This window comes from Cupressus sempervirens, chromosome 6 (genome assembly GCF_028749045.1).
Source record: "Cupressus sempervirens isolate cs-2001-9-10 chromosome 6, ASM2874904v1, whole genome shotgun sequence".
Classification (NCBI taxonomy): Eukaryota; Viridiplantae; Streptophyta; class Pinopsida; order Cupressales; family Cupressaceae; genus Cupressus; species Cupressus sempervirens.
In genome coordinates, this window is record NC_143123.1 from 85,473,135 (window position 1) to 85,485,080 (window position 11,946).

The window sequence follows — 11,946 nt, forward strand, 5'->3', positions numbered from 1 at the left end:
TGTTTGTATCTATGCGATTTAAATGGTAATCGATTAGTAGTTCTTCCCCTGCACTTATTGATTTTATTGCACAAACAAAAACTTCATTCCCCTCACGCGCCTCAAATATGCAATTGGGTTGCTTACTAGTTGAAGAAGATTGCGTACTATTTATAAAACCTGCAATATTACCTATTGCTTTTGGTCTCCCATCAATGTACATAGAAAATATTTTACTTTGATCATTTTCTTTCTATTGTATATAATTAGTTGATACCCCATACCTACGCATACTTTTTTTATATCGAACAATCCGCATCCAATCATTGTAATTGTAATATGGACCGACATACTTGAACAATTCGACAACTTTGTTGTAACATACATTTGTCCCATCCATGGAAAATAGGCCCAAACCATGTAATGAGGATGGAGCAATGCGATATATCCTCTCATTAACACAAAATTTTGTGTTAATTGGAGGTAGCTCATTGGGTACCCATTCTTTCTCAATGTGTGAGTACTGAAAGGGCACCTTGATGTCACCTTTGGTCTCATCATCATAAGAACATGACCCCCCATTAGCAAGGAAAAATTGCATGCGTTTATCAATTTTTTTCCTATTCTTTTTTCCTCTAGTTGATCTCCCTATTTTAGTTGTACTACATGTAGAGCTTTCATCTACCAGTTCCTCATTTCCCTCATTTGATGTAGATAGATCTGACAAGTACCTATTTGGTGGGTCTTGCAATCCATCAAATGGAAAGTGAAAGTGACAAATATAAAATGTAGTAAGTTGAAAGTGATTATACAATTATATTTCTATACGGACCTTCTTTGTCTATATATACATTATATGATTATATAATATGTCTATTTATAACATACATGCTCAATGATAAACAAGAAGAATATAAGAAAATTATGTCTATTTATTGACTTATACCTGTTGATCCATGTCACTGCACACAATCCACGCCAAATAGGTCAAATTTCCTGTAGTCAATTGACTGTTTGCAAAAAGGGTGACAATCAGACACAATATAAACATTGGTAATTATAAATAACATATGTTGTAATCATTAGAAATGAACACAATAAATATGTAATCAAATTTCCTGAATATGTTAATCATTTACCTTAAGTTAGCTAAAAATTGCATGATATACATTTGCTACAAATAACTTAGAAGACAACATGAACAATAGGCAACATCGCAAACATGAACAAATTTCCCTTATATATGGAATGCAAGATCGTCAACAGAAGGGGTGATAATGTACCTATAGTCAATTGACTGTTTGCAAAAAGGGTCATAATCAGACACAACATAAACATTGGTAACTATAAATAACATATGTTGTAATCATTAGAAATGAACACAATAAATATGTAATCAAATTTCTTGCATATGTTAATCATTTATCTTAAGTTAGCTAAAAATTACATGATACGTGTATGCTACAAATAACTTAGAAGACAACATGAACAATATGCAACATCGTAAACATGAACAAGTTTACCTTATATGTGGAATGCAAGATCATCAACAGAAGGGGTGACGATGTTTGTAGTCATTGATTATCTTCATCATCATCATCATCATCATCATCATTGCCATCATCACCATCATCAACGTATGCTACAAATAACTTAGAAGACAACATGAACAATATGCAACATCGTAAACATGAACAAGTTTACCTTATATGTGGAATGCAAGATCATCAACAGAAGGGGTGACGATGTTTGTAGTCATTGATTATCTTCATCATCATCATCATCATCATCATCATTGCCATCATCACCATCATCAACGCCATCATCACCATCATCAACGCCATCATCACCATCGCCATCATCCTCATCATCACCATCACCATCATCATCATCACCATCACCATCATCGTCATCACCATCATCTTGATCTTCATCATCTTCAATATCTTCTTCTTCCATAACATTATACACGTTTGCTACAAATAACTTAGAAGACAACATGAACAATAGGCAACATCGCAAACATGAACAAATTTCCCTTATATATGGAATGCAAGATCGTCAACAGAAGGGGTGATAATGTACTTGTAGTCAATTGACTGTTTGCAAAAAGGGTCATAATCAGGCACAACATAAACATTGGTAACTATAAATAACATATGTTGTAATCATTAGAAATGAACACAATAAATATGTAATCAAATTTCCTGCATATGTTAATCATTTATCTTAAGTTAGCTAAAAATTACATGATACGTGTATGCTACAAATAACTTAGAAGATAACATGAACAATATGTAACATCGTAAACATGAACAAGTTTACCTTATATGTGGAATGCAAGATCATCAACAGAAGGGGTGACGATGTTTGTAGTCATTGATTATCTTCATCATCATCATCATCATCATCATCATCATCGCCATCATCACCATCATCAACGCCATCATCACCATCGTCAACGCCATCATCACCATCACCATCATCCTCATCATCACCATCACCATCATCATCATCATCATCACCATCATCGTCATCACCATCACCTTGATCTTCATCATCTGCTTCTTCATCATCTTCAATATCTTCTTCTTCCATAATATTATACACGTTTGCTACAAATAACTTAGAAGACAACATGAACAACAGGCAACATCGCAAACATGAACAAATTTCCCTTATATATGGAATGCAAGATCGTCAACAGAAGGGGTGATAATGTACCTGTAGTCAATTGACTGTTTGCAAAAAGGGTCATAATCAGACACAACATAAACATTGGTAACTATAAATAACATATGTTGTAATCATTAGAAATGAACACAATAAATATGTAATCAAATTTCCTGCATATGTTAATGATTTATCTTAAGTTAGCTAAAAATTACATGATACGTGTATGCTACAAATAACTTAGAAGACAACATGAACAATATGCAACATCGTAAACATGAACAAGTTTACCTTATATGTGGAATGCAAGATCATCAACAGAAGGGGTGACGATGTTTGTAGTCATTGATTATCTTCATCATCATCATCATCATCATCATCATCATCATCATCATCGCCATCATCACCATCATCAACGCCATCATCGCCATCGCCATCATCCTCATCATCACCATCACCATCATCATCATCACCATCACCATCATCGTCATCACCATCATCTTGATCTTCATCATCTGCTTCTTCATCATCTTCAATATCTTTTTCTTCCATAACATTATACTTTATCGGCCTTCCTCTTGGATCATGTCTAACAACAAATGACCAACCCTATTTATGTGGAACCTCTGAGTAAAACACTTGCTCACATTGGCTTGGAAGAACATAGAGCTCATCTCCAACTGGCTCAAACGACCTTGTATTGATCATTGTAAATCCATTATCATGTTGAATAACCATTCTATCTAGATCATTTTGATTTAGTCGTAACCTATACCATTTGATGACGAATAGAACTACTTTGAAGGTGTTAAATTCACACTCAATTATATCATCCAAGATGCCATAGTATTGATTTTGAGATTGTTGAGGATGTATGTCATTTTTAGATGATATATTGGTGACCTCAAAAACTGTAGTTATCCCAGAATCACAAGTTTTCTTTGTGTCATCCAACCTTTTTATGCACAATTTGTGGCCATGATAGTACATAGCTTTTTGGTGCTTGACCTACAATTTTTGAAGTGTGTGTAAATTATTTGCATCGTGAGTTGATACGAAACATACGTCGAGTTATGATCATTAATAAATTTCTACGTACCTCTCCACCTCTTAAACCCTTTACTAGATCAACTACCATCAGCATAATATTGGAATCTCCATTACGATGAGCTTCTGTAACCAATGAAGTAACACCTTCCCATGTTAATGAGAAACCATTTTGTTGACATCGTTTAATCCATTTTGTCATCCAATCAAGATTGTTCGCAATATACAAATGTATTGCATCCCACTCTCGACCGCCTGTTTCAAAAAAATACACCAATTAAAAATAACTTATATTGAAGATTTATAAGAATTAATTAACTACAATAACATCTTAGATTTACCTCTCACTTTCCTCGATCTACCTTTTCCCATCAAGTACTCCCCTTCAAATTTTTTAATTGAGTTGAGATTCCAAATACAATCTACATGGATCTTTGTTGCAAACTTAGGAAGATATTCACTAATGTACACCATGGTCTGGTATACCATATATCCCTCCACCATAGAACCCTTAGGATGTGCTCTCTATTGAACCAAGCCTTTCAAAAATTTCAAATGCCTCTCAACCATCCACATTGACCTAGTTGATACAGGTCCACACAATTCAATCTCCTCAACTTGATGTATGAGGTAGTGTTCTTGTGCATTGGAAAAACTTGGAGGTAGACACTTTTGCATTTCACACATCAGAACATGAATTTTCTCTTCCAATATTTTATATCTTATTTATTGATTTCTTTAGATGACAACCACCTCATGTATTTTCCAAGATCATATATAACTTGTTTGACATTGTTGGTGAAGTGGCATGGGAGAGATAGAGGTAGAACGTATTGCAATATTTGTAAAATGATCTTGTCAATATTTTATAAAAGAATGCAATTGAAATTACATGCAGTATATAAATATATAGTGAATACAAAATAATATGAATTACCTTAATAAATGTATGCCAATCATGTGTTTTCAACCCTGGCCCAAATTCACTTTTATTTGATATGACATTGTTTATGTTCGTAGCAAATCCTGTGGGAAATTGTATTTTTTTTATGACTTCTTTTATAGCATTGCTCTGTTGCTTAGACAATAACCAACTAAGGGCACTTGTATCAATCCGGTCTCCATTTTTATTTGATCGAATGCCATTTTTCATTGCATGGTTGGATTCTTCAATGTCACTACAAGTTTTGACAATTTGATCTTTGCCACGCCTTCCATCCAAGATTTTTCATAATGTCTCTGCTACATTCTTTCCAATATGCATAGGATCAAACAAATGCACAATTGGGAGTTGCTCGTAGTACGACAACCTAGTAAATTGCGTAGAATAAATTTTTAGTCCTTTTGGAAGTTGGTCATTGATGTCTTGACGACCTTCACAAGCATCAATCACATCACTAGTAAACAAAACACATTATCGAAATATAAATTTGAAACAAAAACCATCAAATGGAATGACATTACCTCGATGATTTATTTTATTGTATGCCAACTTCCATAGGCGAGGTGTCATTCTTTGTGGCTTTGATGTAGTCTCTTCTAGACCATTGAAAAGATGTTTTTCGGTAATTCGGTACTTATGATTTCTGTGCAGAAAGTGTCTATTCTCATCAAACACTTGCTTTCTTAAACTTTTTGAATGATGAGATTTTGTCTTTGGACCACAAACTGGACATGCAAATTTACCCTTTGTCTGAAGACCTACAAGATCATCTATAATTGGATTAAATGTGTTAACTTTGACATACCAAAAAAGAGGTGTCAAGAAGAGAACATACCACAAAAATGTGTTAGCCCAGGGGCATCGTGTATTGTCCATACAAGCATTGTATGAAATTGAAATTGTCTTTGTCCTATTGGTCTACAAATGTCATACATAGTAACCCCATTCCATAACACCACCAACTTGTCGATAAGGGGTTCAATATATACGTTGATATCTTTAATTTGGTACTTACCTAGTTGAATGAGCAAAAACATTACATAATTATTTTGACCATTTGATGGATTAGTAATAATAAATTAATTTAGATGACCACTAAATCAAAAAATACCTGGAACAATCATTGTTAGCATTATGTTCTCTCTCTTTATGGACAACCAAGGAGGTATGTTATTGTTGATAACAAAAACAGGCCACACCGAGTAAGTAGATCTCATCTCTCCATAAGGATTGACACCATCTGCTGTCAATGAAAGCTTGCGAGGTTCTTCTTTAAAGTGTGGCCATTTTTCTTCTATTTCCTTAAATGCCAAACCGTCTGCAAGCATTCACATAATGTCATCTTGACTTCTATTGTGTGCATGGTAATCCATAAATTGTGTCAAGCTATTGCACTTGAATAATCGTTGCAGATGTGGAATAATGGGAATATGCCAAAGAACCTTGCGAGACACCTTTTTTGTTAATTGATCTAATTGATATCTACTAATATGATAAGTAGGGCATTGTGTTGCAAATTCATGTTGTTTATGATATATAATATGATCGTTCAGACATGCATGTATTGTTTGATACTCCATTCCAATATCTTTCATGATGGAAGATAATTCTTGGTATGAGCGAGGTAGAATGTTTGATGGTGGTAACAAACACTCGCCTATAAACCTACGACCAAAAATATAATTTCTTAATTTAAAAAATATTAATTGCTACACGAACCCAATGTTAATTGTAAGGGAACTATGGGTAAAATAACAAAAGAAGATGGCATACCTTAACATATGTGTCATTGCTACGTTGGATAAACCATTCATAACCTTCAAGTTCACCAATAGCAATATAGCGGCAAGAAGAGTTGTTTTGGAGCCTTCATATAGAGACTAGTGTGCCTTCTCAAGTAAAGGTGCATCAAGCTCTGCGTCGTCATCATCATCATCATCTTGGTCTTCTTCCATGGTATCATTACCTTCTACTTCAATATTCACACCTCCATGTTCCCTCGTTTGGAAATCCACATTCTCCGAATTGTCATGGTCCATAACATGAAACTCAGGGATGTTCACCTATATGAAAATGATGACCTTATATTAACCATGACCATGATGTCATCATCAAATCATGTCTTATGTAATTTATAAACTATTAAAATACATACCAATGGGTGATACTCGTTTCCCCCTTCAATGTGACCATGTTGCCTTCAATGTTGCTCAACTGTTGTGATTAGATATCTTCGAGTCTTTAAGCCCTTACACATTTTGCAAGGACAATAAAATTTTCCATCACCTTTTCTTTTTAAGTTAGACCACAGTCTAGCAATTGTCTCCCTATTTTTTTGTGCTTTGATTTCGTCAGACATGGTCTCTTATGAATGGAATGACTCGTTGGTGCAAGAAGGATGATTTGTTTGCAACCTGCAGATGGAGTAGTAAGAGGAAGACAAGTATAAAAAGGAGTTAGGTCTCTGAATCAAGTAGGAGTTAGGACATGCTGGAGTGGGGTCAGCCCAAGATATTTTGGAATCTTGAAGAACCTGGTAAAGGGTATCTAGAAAGGTGAAAATAAACAAGTATTTTTACAGCTACAAAGGAGGAATTGAGAGCATTATAAATAATGAAGAAACTTAAATCCATATAACTTCACCTCTATTTACAATTTGATCTTTCTGCAAGTGAAATATGACAATATACAAAATTTTCAATCACATTTTCACTTTTAAAAGAACACCAAATATACCTTTGCTACAATATCTTCTTCAAATTCTTCGCTATCAAATTCTTCAAAACTGCAAGCTCCTGTGCAGAAAAAACATGAGTTGTACCAAGTAATTTTTTATGGGCAATATTTAAACAAATCAACTATCAAAAATTTTTTTTATGCAATTCAGTTGCTTTATTATGTACTAAAGACTTGGCAAGATGTTCCCAAGTCTATCTATAGAATGCCTATCTGCATGGTTGTTTGCAAATAGTCTAGTATGGTGCTACTTTTGAACAACAACAAATGTCACTGGGGCTGGTAATTTGGCTCAAGAGATGCACAAGCCTATTGACACCATAGAACTTTTAGTTCATATAGCATTCAACTGTCTTCTTTAACAAAATTCAAAAAGAATACAAACAAACTAATGAGTCGTGTCTATCTCAATTGAATAGCAAGTACTATAGTGAGTATTAGGAAATTGACCTTGCGAATAACATTCAGTTCATAAAGTATTAGAAAAATGACCTTGCTGATTAGTTTAACATAGATTGGTGAACAGAAAACTCATAATAAAAATCTGATTTTTTTCCACACTTGTTCAAACCATATAATGAAATGACAAAAAATGAATTGTATACGAGTCACTCCAAATCCTTAGCTTTTAATATGCTTCATAGATGAGATTGCATTATATGTTTTGAACAAGATGTGGAAAAAAATCAAATGACATAGATATAAGCATTCTCACACCATGAGTGAAGCAACAATTGCATAAAGCTTTACTGCAAAAAAATTGTCAATATTATTTACATTGTACATGCTTGTTTATATAATGCTTCAATTCCTAAACTAAGAAACTACAGCTAGTGTTCTAACCATGCATAAAAATAAAATTACGATGCAGATGTATGAAATTATATGCATAACTACTCCTATACTAGTTTATAACTACCATGGAAGCACAACACTGCAATCACAATACCAAATCCAACTCCATAACTTAATCCCAATCCCACTGCCCACCATCGACTCTCCATTATATCTTTGCTGCTACCAACTGTAGTCTTATTCCATTCTGCTTGATGCTCTCTGCAACCTGAACCACAACCCAATGTCGTATTTTCAAGGGGAAACCCATGAAGGTTGGGGTTTCCTAAAAAGGAGGAAGCCTCAAATGTTGTGAATTATTTTCCCTATGGTATTAATCCTGACAACATGTTGTTTGAAAGATTCAATACTTCGAGGAAGGTTAGATTTGAAAATTCAAAAGGAATTTTTCCTGACAATTTGTTTTCTAAAAGATCTAGAGACTCTAAACAAGCCATGTTTGCCAAGGATTCAGGAATTGAACCACATAGTTGATTATTTGAGAAGTTGAGAGAAATTAAACCTTGGAGGACTCCCAATGCTGGAGGAATATTTCCTGAGAGGTTGTTATGTGAGAGATCCATGAACTTGTCTGCATAGATTATCTTCTCGTATGTTTGAACCCTTCCTTTTATCCAAATTGTTACTTCATCCTCGAACTTTGATTCATAAGGAGAGTCTAGATTTAAATCAGTGAAATAAGAGAAGGTAATTCATTCATCAATAATTTGAGATTTATTGACCATAGCATATAGATTACTTAGATCTTGAGGGATACTTTCTGATAAACAATTACTCGATAAATCTAGAATTTGGAGATTCTGCAATCTCATAAGTTGGGATGGAATTTTACCTTCGAAATTATTAGAGGTTAAGCTCAAAAGTTTCAAATCTTTCAACTTTTCAATCCAAACAGGAATTTTACCTTCAAATTTATTATTTCCCAAATCAAGTATTTTGAGACCTGTGCAATTTGAAAGGGACGGAGGAATATTACCTTGAAACCTATTGCCATTGAGATTTAGTGTGTGAAGAGCTGTGAGATTTCCCAAATCCTCTAGAATCTCCCCTTCCAAATCATTATGAGCCAATTTTAAAACCACTAATTGAGAACACGACCTGATAGTTGCAGGGATCTTGCCCGTCAGCTTGTTATTTGACAAGTCCAAAATGCCCACTCTATCTAAATTTGTGCAAGTAGAACTTGGAATTTCTCCGGAGAGGTTATTTCTTGACAATGACAGAAAGATCGATGCCCAACTATCTAATGGAGGTCTAATGTTTGGAATCGAGCTGTTAAACATATTATCTGACAGATCTAATAGGAATGAAACAAAATCCAGAGTAGGAAGTGTGCCATATAATCTATTCCCTTCCAAATCCACCGCAGAAAATCGATGGGATATCTGCCAGGGTTGAGAACCTTCCAAATTGTTATCTAAAAGAATAAGTGTATCAAGATTAGGAAGATCCCACAACCACGAAGGAATATTTTCCACAATGTTGTTACTTGAAAGATCTAGTTCCTTCAATTGATATTGTTGGGACAAAAATGCAGGGAAAGAACCTTCTATATTGCAAGACCTTAATGCCAAGTACTCCAAATGGTCAAACTATGGAATCCAACTTGCAAATATAGTAATAGATAACTGATTTTCAGAAAGGTCCAATCCTCGTAAGCGAGTCAGATTTTTCAGCATCTGAAATGAAATGTTGCCTCTTAATCTGTTGGAAGCAAGCGCCAACACTTTTAAACTAGCCATCTTCAAAAGAGAATCTAGAATTGTTCCTGACATCTGGTTATCGCCCAGATGCAGCTCACTTAATGTTGAAAGCTCACATAGAGAGGGTGGAATCTAGCCAGTCAAGTGATTATGGCTGAGTAACAATACTCTTAAACTTGCTAGCTTTTGAATTGGAGTCTAGGATTCTTCCTGATAGTTGGTTGTTACTGAAGTCCAAATGTGCAAGGGATAAAAGGCTATCAAAAGAGGACGACATAGTTCCCTCCAAATTATTACGGGACATATCCATGGTCTCAAGTTTTGAATAGTTTGCAGCAGAGTGGGGAAACTCTCCACTTAAATTACAGCCAGAAAGAGATAGAGCAACAAGTGAGTTGGAATGGCCTAAAATGAAAGAAAGGTTTCCCTTCAAGTCATTATTACCACTAAGGTCAAGATTTCTCAATTTTGAACGGGGCATGAAATTGGAAGGGATGGAGCCGTTTAGATTACTATAGCTGAGATCAAGTGAAACCAACGAAGACACATTCTCAATCCAAGAGGGTAGTTCAGACAGGAATGAATTCCATGATAAATGCAGATGGGACAAAGAGGTCAGATTTGATAGATCTAGAATATTACCTGACAGCCCACAACTAGATAGTTGAATCTGGGTGAGATTGTGAAGATCGCCGATGGCCTCACCCTAGCGCTCTAAGCCCATTGTTAGGTTCACTTCATTCATTCCCAAGAATTTAAGGCTTCTCAGACCTCTGGCCCATACATCAAACTTACCACCCTTAAATTCCCAATTATATGAAAGATCCAGATGACACAAGCTTGACATATTTCCCAACACTAGAGGAACCTCACCGCCAAATCCAGCATTTGACAAGCTAAGAAATGAAAGCCTCTGCAGTTTTGAGAACTATGGAGGAAAAGAAATACCTTGAAAATAATTCTAGCTGAAATCCAAGTGATGTAGGTGCTGCAGATCAAATAATGATGGATGAATTTCACCACTCAACTGATTGCTTAGATCAAGGGTAATCACATGCGATGTATGATAATCGCAGCCAATGCCCTCCCACTTGCAACAATTCAATCCACGCCAAGAGGATAACTGACCTGAGGAAAGATAAAGGCCACCCTTGAAATCTAACAAAGAACTTCTCTCATCTTCAATACATGCTATTGAAATTGACATATTAAGTTATGGAGTTGGATTTGGTATTGTGATTGCAGTGTTGTGCTTCCACATTTCTGAAAATTACAGTGCAGATGTATGAAATTATATGCATAACTACTCCTATACTAGTTTATAACTCCTATATTGTGATTGTTTAACTCCATCACCCAAGAGGATGCCAAACAAGATTAAGTTTTACCAAAGATGTCAAAAAATTACATTCAGAAAAATCTAATTTATAGAAATAACTACAACAGGTAAAGCACACTGGAAAGATAAAAATAGACAACTTATGTATATAAATCCCAGAATCGTTATGATTCAAAATATTACTTGACTTATAATTAACAATTATGGAAGGTTTTTATTTCACTGCAGTCAAAATCCGTTAACAGAATGGGTGAAGGTGAGGTAGGGATATACCAAACTTGCACTGTAACATGGTTCCACATTTATAAGACACAACAAAAATTGGTTCCACATTTATATGACACTTTTGAAATATTAAAAATATATAAGTAGTTCGCCATAGTTTTTAACTCTCAAAATATTAAAGAAATGATATTCTATGATGCCAGCGTTTTTCCTAAATGCTAGATAAACTACATTAGAGATGTATAGTATTTCATATACTACTACTCAAGAGTTTTAATCATTTCAAATTGTAATAGAATAATTACTATATATTAAATGTACATTTATTCACATGGCCTTTACCTTATTGTTCACTTGTTATAATGCTTATTTATGGATCATGTACAAATGTGTTATGAGTTTTGGAAGATATTACCTTATCTCATAGACATCCTTGGTATCAAGAC

At 34.6% G+C, this 11,946-nt stretch overlaps 1 pseudogene; it reads right to left on the bottom strand.

Moving 5' to 3' along the window:
- Positions 1-8,277: 8,277 nt before the first annotated feature.
- On the bottom strand, positions 8,278-11,143 carry LOC149551294 (uncharacterized; annotated as a pseudogene).
- Positions 11,144-11,946: the final 803 nt, after the last annotated feature.